This window comes from Triticum urartu, chromosome 7A (assembly GCF_056163025.1).
Source record: "Triticum urartu cultivar PI428250 chromosome 7A, HENAU_Tu73, whole genome shotgun sequence".
Taxonomy (NCBI): Eukaryota; Viridiplantae; Streptophyta; class Magnoliopsida; order Poales; family Poaceae; genus Triticum; species Triticum urartu.
This window is the reverse complement of record NC_141879.1, coordinates 220290738-220303839: the sequence shown is the minus strand read 5'-3', so window position 1 is coordinate 220303839 and position 13102 is coordinate 220290738.

Genomic DNA, 13102 nt, shown 5'->3' with positions numbered 1-13102 from the left:
CAGTCGACTGACCCGATGTCGATTGGTCCTTGCAGTAAAACCAGGTCGACTGCCAGCCCCGGACCGAGTCGGGAAGGATCATAGCTGGGAAGGTGCTCTTGTTCCTCATCTGAATTCGAAGACCTCCGCACATCTGTATGATGTGCGTCCTCTCGTCACTCGGGTTGGCCTTCTTGACCGTCTGAGAGCGACATGTGAATATATGCTTGAAGAGACCCCAGTGTGGTCGACAACCCAAGAAGTTCTCGCACATAGACACGAAAGCGGCAAGGTACACGATGGTGTTCGGAAAAAAGTGGTAGAGTTGAGCCCCAAAGAAGTTCAAGAAACCGTGAAAGAAAGGGTGGGGAGGCAAAGAAAACCCGCGGTCGACATGGGTGGCGAGGAGAACGCACTCACCCTCCTGCGGCTGCGGCTCAGTCTCATTCCCCGGGAGCCGCGCCGATTGGTGGGGGATTAGTCCCCCCTCAACCAGGTCATCAATGTCATCTTGGCTAATGGTCGAGCAGATCCAGTCGCCCTGGATCCAGCCAGGCGGCAGTCTGGACCTCGACGAAGATCCGCCCCGGCTGGTCTTCTTCCCTTTCGCCTTCGCCGTCGCCTTCTTCGCACGCTCCAACGCCACCGTCTTCTCCTTCCCCATGGCAGCGAGTCGAGTTCGAGCGGGGCGACGACCCGAGAGCAGAAGCAGGCGCAGCGGAGGAATTTGAGGAGGAGGAGGAAGAATGGGGGCGCGCTGTTCAAAGGCCCCAGTCCGGCGCCTTATATAAGGTCGCTTCCCAGTGACTGACTTGTAGGCCCGGATGATCTTATCAAATCCCGCAACAGTCGCGCGCGTGATACGTGGCAAAAAAGGTGGTGCAGAGATCGAGGCAGCCTGCCTAATCCGTCTAGATTACTGCGACCTCCCCTGCCCGGCGCGCTTCCCAAAATTCGAATCCCGCGAAATCCGCAGGCGGCAGAACAACCCTTCAGATGGAAGATTTTTTCCATATCAACACTCGAAACTTAACAACGAAATTTCACTCAACAAAACCAAGAATGGATCAAGGCGACTAAACAAGCAGTTGAAGCCATCATGAAAGTTCATTCGACTTCTGAGCGAGACACTCTCAAAGCACAAAAGCTGAATCGGAAGAATCATCAACTCCTTCTCCACTCGAACCCTGAACCATTCGGGGGCTAATGACGAAGCTACGTACCTAGGGTAGGGTCATAGACCTGACCTAGACATCATCCCCTAGGACAGCACCCTAAAGCCAGGATCATCCAAAGGATACCATCATCCACTCGACCAGAAACGTTCCACTCAGAAGAATCGATGTCTCTCGATGGACAGAAGAGCTAAAGCAACTCTGCATATGCAACGGTCGAGCATTTACATATAGACTTAATTGACATTTACAACACTTTAATGTGGGCGTTACCAGTAACCACTACAAAAAAATACACTTCCGTGATGATGCATGTTTGTCATAGTAGGTCGCGTTTTTTGTCATGCATGTACATCCATGACAAATTTATGACAGAATCAAGATAGTCATACCTGTGCTGTCGTAGAAGTGTTCCATGACATTACCAAAATTATCATCACGGAAGTGTCCAATTCCATGACGATAAATCGCACGTCACAGAAGTGCTTTCGTCAAGGGTGACCGACACGTGGCATCCACCGTAACGGAACGCCGTTAAGCTATTGGGTCGGGTTTTGGATCCGATAACCCGTTAACAGCCCCGACCAATGGGAAATTTATAGGTGTAAAATTCTTATTGGCCGGACGAAACATGTGTCAGCTCGTTAGTGGGTCAGATAGGCGCCTATGATACGTCAACACGTGGCACGGCCCAACAGAGGCCCATTCCTATGAAAAGGCCAGCCCGTTTGACTTGGTCAAAAGGTGGCGGGCCGGCCCATGGAAAGCCTGTTAATGGCATGTTTGCATATAGCCCATTTACAGCCCACTAACCCATGGCCCGTTATGCCCTATCCGAATTAGGCCCAGTAGCGTCATCTGGGCCATCCAATATGATTCCAGCCCGTTTTCACTTTTGGCCCATGTATGGCCCATGACGTCTTTCAGCCCATATGAGGCCATATGTAACTCTTGGCCTATTAACGGCCCGTGGTGAAACTGGCCCGTAATGAACAGTGTATCACTTTACACCCATTACCGGCTTGTGGTGAAACTGGCCCGTAATGAACAGTGTGTCACTTTATACCTATTAACGGCCCATTATTCCGTTGGGCCATTTCCATCCCATGTTATCTTTCGGCCTTCTCAGAGACCATTTATTATTGGGCTCATTTCCACCATTCGTTTACTTACGGCCCGTTACTGTCATTTTCTGCTTGTGAGCCAAATTCAACCCGTGGTTACTGTCAGCCCGTTTGTGGTCCGTTAATACGTTGGGCCATTTTCATAGCGTCATCAAATACAGCCTATTAACGATGGCCCATTACGGTCGGCCCATGAACGGACGATTCCAACTCTAGCCCGTTTACGACCATAATGCGGCCTGTTATTGGCCCATGTTTGGCCAATCGATCATACGACCCATATAAGGCCCATTGATGATACGACCCGTAGAAGGCCCACTGTTTCTACGGCCCGTAGGAGGCCCAGTGTCACTACAGTAAATATTAGCCCATGGTTACTGTGGCCTAGTTTTAAAAATTAGGTTATTGCAGCCACTAGTTAACCGCGGAAAAAGAACTGCAATGACTACAAGCAAACAAACAAACAAGACAACAAGGAAATAAATAAGCAAGCAACTAACGCTAGGCTATCACGGCTATTACACATATTACATCCTCTGGGCATCAAAGTTCGCCACCAGTGCAAATATAGGGAACAAAGCAGCATATCATATACACTGGCCGTCAAAATTGGCCACCAGTGCAAATAAACGCGGCAGCAAAACAAGAGCATAACTGAAACAACTTCAGAAGAGCTCAAGAAATGTTATCCTGGGTATCCACCATGCTGGCAATAAGCTTAGCAAGCTGATTAGCTTTGTCCCGTTTGGCGCTAAAATCCTCCAACGCTTGCTGTTGCACCATAAAGTATGCATCTGAATGCTCCAAGGACTTCCGCAGTCCTTCCACTTCTTGTCGCAGCACAGCTGATCGATATCTTTCAGCTTGCAGTTGAGACTCAAGAAACCAAACTGATTCAGACAGTGAGTTTGAATAGCTTGTGCAAGCGGTAGTGGCCAGTAACTCCAACACTAAACCAAGACAGGATGTGTAGGGGTGGAAAGTGGTAGCGGATAATCCGAAATATCCGATATTCATATTCGAGAAAATGCCTATTCGTATCCGAAACATCCGCATCCGAACCAAAATGGAAATGGAAATTATCCGTATCCAAATTTATTAAACAAATAAAAAATAAAATATGGTAGGAGATTTTGACACAAATATGGATATGGAAGTGGATATATCCGTATCCGAATAAGATTATGGGAGGTAATTTTTAAAATTCTAGGCCCAATATTCCAATTATCCAACATAAAAGCCAAATAAGTGGTCAAATTTTACTCTTTATATGATTAAACTGATAAATTATTATGCATTACAATAGTATTTATACATAAACCTATTTATCATTGACTTATTGTATGTCACAAGTTGATTATTTTAGGTCACATAGCTATCGACTAATTTACTTAAGCAATATGTTGATATTATTCGTATCCGTTCCGAATCAAGAAAATATCCGATATGTATCCGTATTCGAATAATATCTGGGCCGCATCCGTATCCGATAATATCTGTATTCGGATTCGTATTCGTTTTGAAAATATGAAAATGGAAGTGGTAAGAGCACTATCCGATCCGCATCCAATCCGTTTCCACCCCTAAGGATGTGTCACTATCCTGAACCTTATCTGCATTACTTCCTTTACCGTTGCTTAACAAGGCACTCTTCCCCAATATTCTGTCAGCATTCTAAAAGAAGAAACAAGCAAACACATAACAAGTTTAGCATGTACTAGTATATGAAACTCATTTCGGTGAACCAGTTCATTAGTAAGGTGGACAGGATTAAACTACCAAGTCTTCTATTGCCAAGTACTAGTACATAATAAAAGCATCAAACAAACATATATCTATGTCCTATGGTAGCAATGGAATCTTAAATTATAACAGTTGTTCTTCAGGTTTGGGCACTTGTTCTACATGAACAGAGTATAGTAAGACGCAAGAATATAATACTTAAAAAAAAAGAAAATGAGCTCATAGACCTTACCACATTCTTGGTTCGAGACCAGTACAGAACAAGGCGTTCCCAGTCATCGTCCAGTAAATGTGTCCCAGGAGAACGTAAGGGAATTTGATGAGTTTCTCTGCCGGTGAAGTACGTTTTCTTCAGGTAATTCCGATACTGCCAAGCATTCTTGAAGATAGCAGAGGTATTAGCACAGGTTACCTCATCCTGAGTTTCCAAATCGGTCCTTCTCTATAGAGAAAAATGGGAAATTTTGCTGTATTATAACCATCATGGAGGTAGGATGTATGGGACGAAGCAAAGTAATTTCCATGAGTAACATTACTTACACATAACTCCTGGACAAACACCTGCAACTGGCATTTTCCTTCATCTTCAGTATAATATTTCCAAGATGGGAAGATACGCACATATGATTTAACAACATCAAATGCAATAGATGCTAAACTACGACTAGCTGGTTGTGCTTCCTCCACAGGAATAGGCGTACTAACTGGTGGAGTTGGGGTTCGCCGTGATAGTACTGCCCCTCTGGGCACTGGAGCTGCCTTACTAACTGCTCTTGTTTGGGAGCTCTGTGGTGGAGATGGTGCTGTGTCAACAGGAACTGGGTTACTATCGGCTAGGGTTGGGGTTAGATTGGGTGAAGTTGGTTCTCTGTCCATCGTAGTAGGGGTACAATCTGCGAGAGTTTGGGTTATGTGTGGTAGGGCTGGTTCTTGTGCATGTACAACCGGGGTGCTATCTCCACCAAGAGGTAGCACTTTTTTATTTGAAGATCGTGTTTTTAGTCCGCTAGATACTGGCATCACCCGCTCCAATTCAAATGGCTGATAAATAGGAAACATAGTTGAATGTACAGACATTGTATGAGAGACAGATGCAATAGATAGTGTGGAAAAAAGAGGGCATGAAATAGTTGACATGTATATTGTTTAACTAAAACGGATAGCATGACATAATTTCACATATATGATGTCTATCTAAACTGGATAGCATAGCATAACATAATTCAAAGATATGATGAATAACTAAACATGATCGCATGACATAATTCACCTACATGTTATCTAAGTAATCAGGATCGCATCATTTAATTCACAAATGTGATTTATATGCTAAACAGAGCGCATTCGATATGATGTCTGAACTAAGAACATGGTGTTGAATATTGTGTATATGATGTCTAAACTATGCAATGCAAGACACCGTATGCATGATATGAGCAGTATAACCGTGCCAAGTTAGAGAATATACCTCAGTGGGGGAATAGGACTGGTCATCTGTCTCTGAATCCATCTCTGAGGAGCTATCGGGACCCAACAAGAGATCTGCTTCGACAGGTAGCACTGTCTGCTCTGAAGGCCTTGTTTTCACTCCAGATTTTTCCATCTCCCACCCAAATGGCTGATTCACAGGAAGAGTAGTTTAATGTACAAAGATTGTCGACAAATGGAAATGTAATGAAGAAAAGGATGGCCAAGATATCATTCAAATATATGATTCCTGGTTAAACAGGATGGCATTGCACATTGCACATATATTATGGCTGGCTAAAAAAGACATGAGACTGCATAATTCCCATATATGATATAGAAACTAAACAGGTGGCATTACGGAACATGTCTAAACTAAGCAGATGACATATATGATGTCAAAAGTAGGCACTGCAAGGCAACATATGCATGATATGACTAACATCATCATGCCAAGGTAGAGCAAACACCTTGGGGAGTAAATAGGAGTGGTCAGCGACGTCCGAATCCGCCTCAGAACAGATATCCTCCTCTGGATTACAATCTGGAGAGGGGTGGGGAGGGTTTGCCATTGAACCCACCATGGAGCGATGTCTGCATGACATTGTATTGCCGCACAAAACTCTTCTCTTTTTCTCTACATGTTCAGCATGACTGTGTACAATATCTGACATGCATACAAAAAAAAATGGTGAGATTATGTAAGGAGAACATGCAGAAATTTAGAGTGATGGTAACAACCAGTGGATCGATGTTTTTTTCGTTGAACCAAAATAGCCCTAATGGATCGACATGAATGTATAGTAATAAGTGATGCAACAAGTGTACAACCTCTTTGCCGTAGCCGTGTCGACCTCAGCATCATTGGGTTGGTCGCTGAAGCAGTTGAGGCAGAGGTGGCTGTTGGAGGTGTGGAGGAAGATCTGAGGAATCTATAGACGGCGTCCAGGGCACTGCACTGTTGTGATGGACCGTTCTGTCATTGGAGCAGCTCCGCTGAGCCGTCAATCTCAAGTGGGATTCTAATAGCATCTCCAATAGATGATGTAAAATGGATGTAAAATTAACATCACCAAAAACCACCTGACTACAACAGATGAGGTAAAAACTATTGACTCTGAACTTAACTGTGGAAACTGAAATTTACTGTGGAATCTGAATGCTACTGTCGAAACTGAACGCAATGGTAGCAGAGAGGCACTTGACATGTAGTTTAGGGAGGGCCTGCAGTTCATCTTCAACCTGCACCACCCTGAGCCGCCAGCCACCACCGGCCGAATCACCGGCCCTAGCGCCGCCTTGCCGCCCCGAAACAACTCGCCACCGCCGCCCCAGCCAGCCCTCTAGGCCCCCCACCCTGAACCCTAAGATAGATAGTGGGGTACCTCTCCGGCGAGCCCCTGTCCCCGCTGCGGGTGGTTCTTCCTTAACTCCGGCGAGCCCCCCCAACCCCTGAAAATCGACTGACCCAAAAGTCGATTCAGTCGACTGAAGTGTGGCTTAATCAGAGCAGAGCAGCAGCACGAGCAAGGGGGAGAGCAGCAGCAGCAGCTGGGCAAGCGAGCGATCGAGCGAGAGCCGGAGCAGCAGCAGATCCGGCTGGTATGGACGTCGTCGCCAAAGGGGCCTCGCACTGGGGGAGAGCCACCATGGAGATGTCGCCCGCGGCGCCGGCTTCATGGTAGCCGCTCCATGGGGGTGCGGGATGGAGCACCGTCGGCGCCGGGAGGTCGAGTTAAGGAGAAGGTGCGATGCGATGAGTGTACAACCTCTTTGGTGGCGTCGAGTAGGCCTCGGCTTTGTCCGAGGAGTCGGTGAGGATGTTGCGGTTCCGGTGGAGCAGGTTAAGGCGGCGCTGTGGGGATGGAGCAGCCGCGATAGACGAGGCGATCGTCGGAGCAGCTCCTTGGAGGTGGAGGACTGGGCGGCTGAACCGGCGGGACGGCGAGATGGATGACGGATCCTCATCCGGGGAGGTGCACGAGGGACGTCGAGCTGTTGCGGTGGACGACGTCGTCGGGGAAGAGGCTCCGGCTGGGCAGCGGTGACGTGGCAGACGGAGGAGGGTGGGGTTTTGCGGCTGGAGCAGAGAGGTTATGGCGGCCTGGGATTTCGAATGGCGAAAAGGGGGCGATGGGTGGGGGTGAAGCATGACTTAGGAACGCGCTTGTCCAAAATGTAGGGTGTGTTACAAAAGTACCCCCCACCGATTTGAACTAGCGGCCCTTTCGGCTTAGGGTTAGAAGGGGGGTTTCGCGTGTCGGGATTTGGCAGCTGGAGGGAGTTTTCGCGCGCGTTGTAATTTCGGGATAGAAAGGCGCGGGTTGTGAAGGCGCCAGTTTTGGGAGCACGATATCTGAATTTTCTGGATATAACAAGACGCGGGTTGAATTTTAGGGACAAGCCTAACGTGTAGTAATATTGTACTTGTACGTACCAAATCAATTCGCACTTCCCTCAACCAAAAAGAAAACAAAAAAATAAAACTATTCACACCACACAAAGAGAGAGTCTTGCCCCGTTTTACTATACAAATGCTATTCAAAGCTACTCCCTCCTTCCATCTATATAGGGCCTAATGCGTTTTTCGATGCTAACTTTGACCAAATATTAGAGCAATGATATATGACATGCAACTTACACAAAGCACACCGTTAAATTCGTCTGTGAAAGGTTCTTTCAATGATATAATTTTCACGTTGTGCATGTCATGTACTATTAATCTTGTCAATAGTCAAAGGCGGTCTTAAAAATCTCATTACGTCCTATATAGATGGAAGGAGGGAGTATGAATCCACGTTATGTATGATTAAAATTTTCTTGCTGTATAATGCATTTAACCTACTCATACCAACATTTTAGTACATTCCAAATGTCTATACTACCGCTGCAATTCGAACTAAATTTGAATTTGTTTCTCTATTTCAATAAGAATCTATAATCATGATTGTTGCCAACTTCAGCCATCATAGTTTCCTTGCTATCCGCCAGATATAAATCAGACGGCCTATAATGCAGGACGGCAGGCACACCATCATCAACAACTCCGTTTTTTATTAGAGTAGAAATAAAATATATTAAATGTAGTATACCATGTTCATAACCACACCATGTGTATCACCATTATATATATTCACACATCTGTCGGTTTGAAACACTATGATAAATTCTTCAAATATCCGAATTTGCTTTTTATAATGAAGTATATATGATCTCTATTCGTCTTTTACACCCACACAACCCTCTTATCTTTGTAGCTAGCACTAACTTTCTCTTGTGCATGCACACGCCCGCATCCCTCTCACCCTCCCTCAGAATTCTCTAGCTCCATCGCGCAAATTCGTCTTTTCACTTTAGGTCGTTCACCCACAGTGTGTGTAGGCCCCCCAGCTCCTTATTTACGGCACACATCGATCGATATGCCTCTCTAGCCAGGTGTGCCTAGCACAAACACAAGCTTCCCCTCTTCTCTTGTCACCGTCCATGCCTCACTCCCACCACTCTTTTCATCATTCTCGTACTCGCACACTCCTCCCCCTCGATATAGTATGCCTCTCGTACCCCCTCCTACATGCATCCCTCTCTCTCTATCCTTCTCCTCGTGCCTCATTTGCTTCTAACACACACATGCATGTATACCGATCGATCTCCCAACATATACCTAGATCGACTTTAACTACCCCCCATAGATCAACGTACCTCACAAGTTATGTCTCTCCTTTCTCTTACAAAGGGCGATTGATCTTCCTATGTAGTTACGTCTGCTTACCATAGCCACATCGTCCCCCTCATCATTCATGCATGCCTCCTGACACGTCTCTCACACGCACGTGCACAGACAACAAGCAGCCATCTCCTCTCTTATTGATATTGCGGGCGTGCCCTCCATTTGTCTAGCAAGCCTATCCCACCATTTGTTAGAAGCAACTCCACTACCACCCCCTCCAACACTCTAGCTCTGTCTCTCTCCCAACCTTATTCATCTCCTGCACATATGCATGGATGCCGATCGATCTCCCTTAATACATGAGGCAGATCGATCTCCTTAATACATGAGGTAGGCCTCTCTCCTCCTCCACACATATACCAGCCATTGTACCTCTATAGCTAATTGGGCCTCCCTCTTCCCCCACCACACACCGATAGTCGAGCGCTGCAGGTAGGTATCCATGCCACAGAGACAAACTGCACATGTCCCATCTCACATTCCAGTAGGCCAACCACTCTATATCTTTCACGTGGGCACACACAAATTCGATGGCACTCTTTATCGATCGCGCGCGCGCACACACACACACACATCATCCCTCTCTTCGATTCTATGGACACCTCAAGCCGATGATACCTCCACTCTCTTCTCATGGATCGCCCCCTCTATATATATGTTATATCCAGGACTCTATTTCACACACATTGCATATGTTAAATTTTTTGATTGACCCCCCCCCCACAAAAAAACTCTCAAGAACCCACACACTATATCTCTCTAGGTTTGTATCTCTCTCACACAACCCCACGTAGGTGGTGTACGTATACAAGAAGAGAATAGGTGCACCGTGCACGCACTCACGCTTCGTGCCCAGCCACACCCGCGCGGGTACACGGTGGAGCTCATTTCTTTACGAAATGGCAGCCCACGTGCTAATTTGAACGCCTGTAGCGGTTGTTTACCTAGGGAGGTCGTGTACCACGCGTGCACGAAACAAAGTTCGACTTGACGCATTGCCGCGTTATTTTTAAATAAAGTTATAGCTCTCAATGGCACGTACACAGAATATAAAACAATTTTTATGGAGGAAAAGGTAGTCCGCTCTTCAGAGTATCTCACACAAGGTTCCTGTGGCCTCTCTCTCTCTCACCGTTGGTCATTGATCCGGCCGCATCCCGTCCGCTGGGGGAAAGGGAGTGCGGTGGCCCCTCTCTCTCTCACCGTTGGTCACTGATCCGGCTGCATCCCGTCCGCCGGGGGAAAGGGAGTGCGGTGGCCTCTCTCTCTCACCGTTGGTCGCTGATCCGGCCGCATCCCGTCCGCCGGGGGAAAGGGAGGAAGTGCATCATTTCTCTGTTCGACGGTGCCGAGGCAGCACGTCCCGATCTGCGGTACACGTCGTTCTCTCTGACCAAGCTCCGGCGCGGCAGGGCCTACGCCACCTGCTCGCAGATTCCACCCGTCGCCGCTCACCTAGTTACATCCCGACGACCTCCAGGTATCCCCTCCGGCCTTGCTCCACTGCCCGTTTTCCCACGTCGCTGCATGTGGATCTTCCATAGTTCTTTGCCCAAAACGTAGCTCGTCCGGCGTACTTTCCCTATTGCATTCTCGTCCTCACACCGTTTTAGACAAACACAACCGTGTTGTTATCTTCCCTTAGGACAAGGAATATGCTTCTTTTTTGTCGTCGCATGTGTCATCAACTGTTATTGGCCAGTAATTGTTTCCTTTCTACCTCTTTTTTGCAAACAGGGCTATCCATTTCACGTCGTTGCTATTGCGACCTTTTGGTGAACTGCACAAATCACTTTTTTCTTAAGAGTGTTTTGTGCAGTTGTACTAAAATGTCACACGGGCAATGTCTCTACATTTCAGTGCGACTGCACAAAGGGAGATTGGTTTTGCTCTATCCTCCTCATCCAACTCTGAGCCTAATCTTCTCCAACTAGTTAGTCTTAAGAGAGACTGCAAAGGTGACCGGCTTCTATTTGTGTGTTTATTGTTTCATCAGCAGTCCTCTATTATCGTAATCACACTTGATATCTTTGGAACAGGGACGCTCAGCTCTATTTTAGTGGAACTGCACAAAATGATCGGAATGTTGCATGCTCCAGACAGCTACTTTTTTCCCAACATGCCTTGTTGATTTAGACAGAGCCGGGGGGACGTTGCTGCCAATGAAAGCATGGATCAATTTTAATTTAACACCTTCTCACAACTTTGTCTTCAGTTGTGATGTAATTATTAGCTCTGATATGCTAATAATTGACATGCATTAGCAAGGAAGTTAGTTTTTTATTGTTTCCGAAAGAGCATCAATGGCAAGACACACGAAACAAAAGCTGAAAGCTCACACCATTGTACAATTTCATGTCATTGGAAAATTATTTGTATAGTACGTCAATTATGTAAACAAATGATGGAAGCTTGATAGCATTGCCAGAAGCCTCTTCATCATCCGGGTCCATGTGCCATGCACAAAATTATACTCCTTCGTTCCTAAATATTTGTCTTTTTACAAATTTCAAACGGCCATATTTTAGAGTGTAGATTCACTCATTTTGCTTTGTATGTGTCCTCCCTCTGTTCCTAAATATTCTACTTGTCTTAACAGAGATTTCAACAAGTGACTACATACTGAGCAAAATGAGTGAATCTACACTCTAAAATATGTCTATATACATCCGTATGTGCCAGTCCATTTGAAATCTCTAAAAAGACAAATATTTGAGTAGTCACTCATTGAAATCTCTAGAAAGAAAAATACTCCGGAGTATATTTAAGGACCGAGGGGGTAGTGCACAACCGCATGGGAGACTCAGCCCGGTCATTGAGCCACATTAATAGTGAGTAATGAGTAGTCAAATCATAAGCCCCACCTTTCCCACTGTAAGTTGCTCTAAAGAAGCAACCATCAATACGCTCTTCTTTGAATCCGCTCATACTACTCCATCCGTCACTGTTTATACAGCGCACTTCAAAAGAAAAAAATCTGTGGGACCAAGGCGACTAGCGATCGGCCTGAAAAATAGCATTGGTAGTTATAGCATGACGTCTATTACTAGAGGGAATAATGCGTACACACATGCATGCAGTGCTTCCACCCCGGGTACACACATGCATGCACTCCGTAGTAGTACAGTACATGGAGAGAAAATTGTGGACTTGATTGCGGTTACAACTCCCTAATTAATTGAGCATTAAACCAAACGCGTCTAAAGTCTCTTTGGTGGTGGAAATGCATTGAGAGAAATGCATCATAATGAAGCGCGCCCTGTAAACTGTGATGGAGGGTGGAGTAGTATGAAGGTGCAAAACCAAGTACCCGTACTACTGCGCTTGGCTCTTCGCACCTTCGTGAAGTCGAACAATGATGGTACTCCGCATGTTGGGTACTACAGTGTATGCCTCTGACAATCTGACACCGAATGGACTGATGCATGTCCACCGAGGGTAGGTTGCATTAGTCAAAAGGCATATGCGAGCTTGACCTTGTCCTGCAAGCTTCTCCTCGTTCTGTGAGTTGACGGGACACACCAAAAACTAGTGCTAGTCCATACTCCCTCCTTTCCGATTAATATGGCTTAATATTTTTGCGGTTAAATGAGAGAGCTTTATTCATATATAAGCATTCTTAGGACGATCAGCTAAGACACTGGTCACTAGGAAGCGAGGTACCCCGCAAAAAAAGAAGTAGGAAGAGAGGTGTTTCATCAAGCCAGCTCTCGACCACATTCAAAGTGCAGCAAGCACGGTTCGCACAAAGATGCACCGCAAGGTTTGCTGACCTGTTTACATGCTGAATAACAAAAAAAGAGGAAATATTACTGAGCGCTACTATTTGTAACAGGATATGAGCCAGAATTAAGCGAGAATTGTGGCGAATGTTCCATGCAATCAAC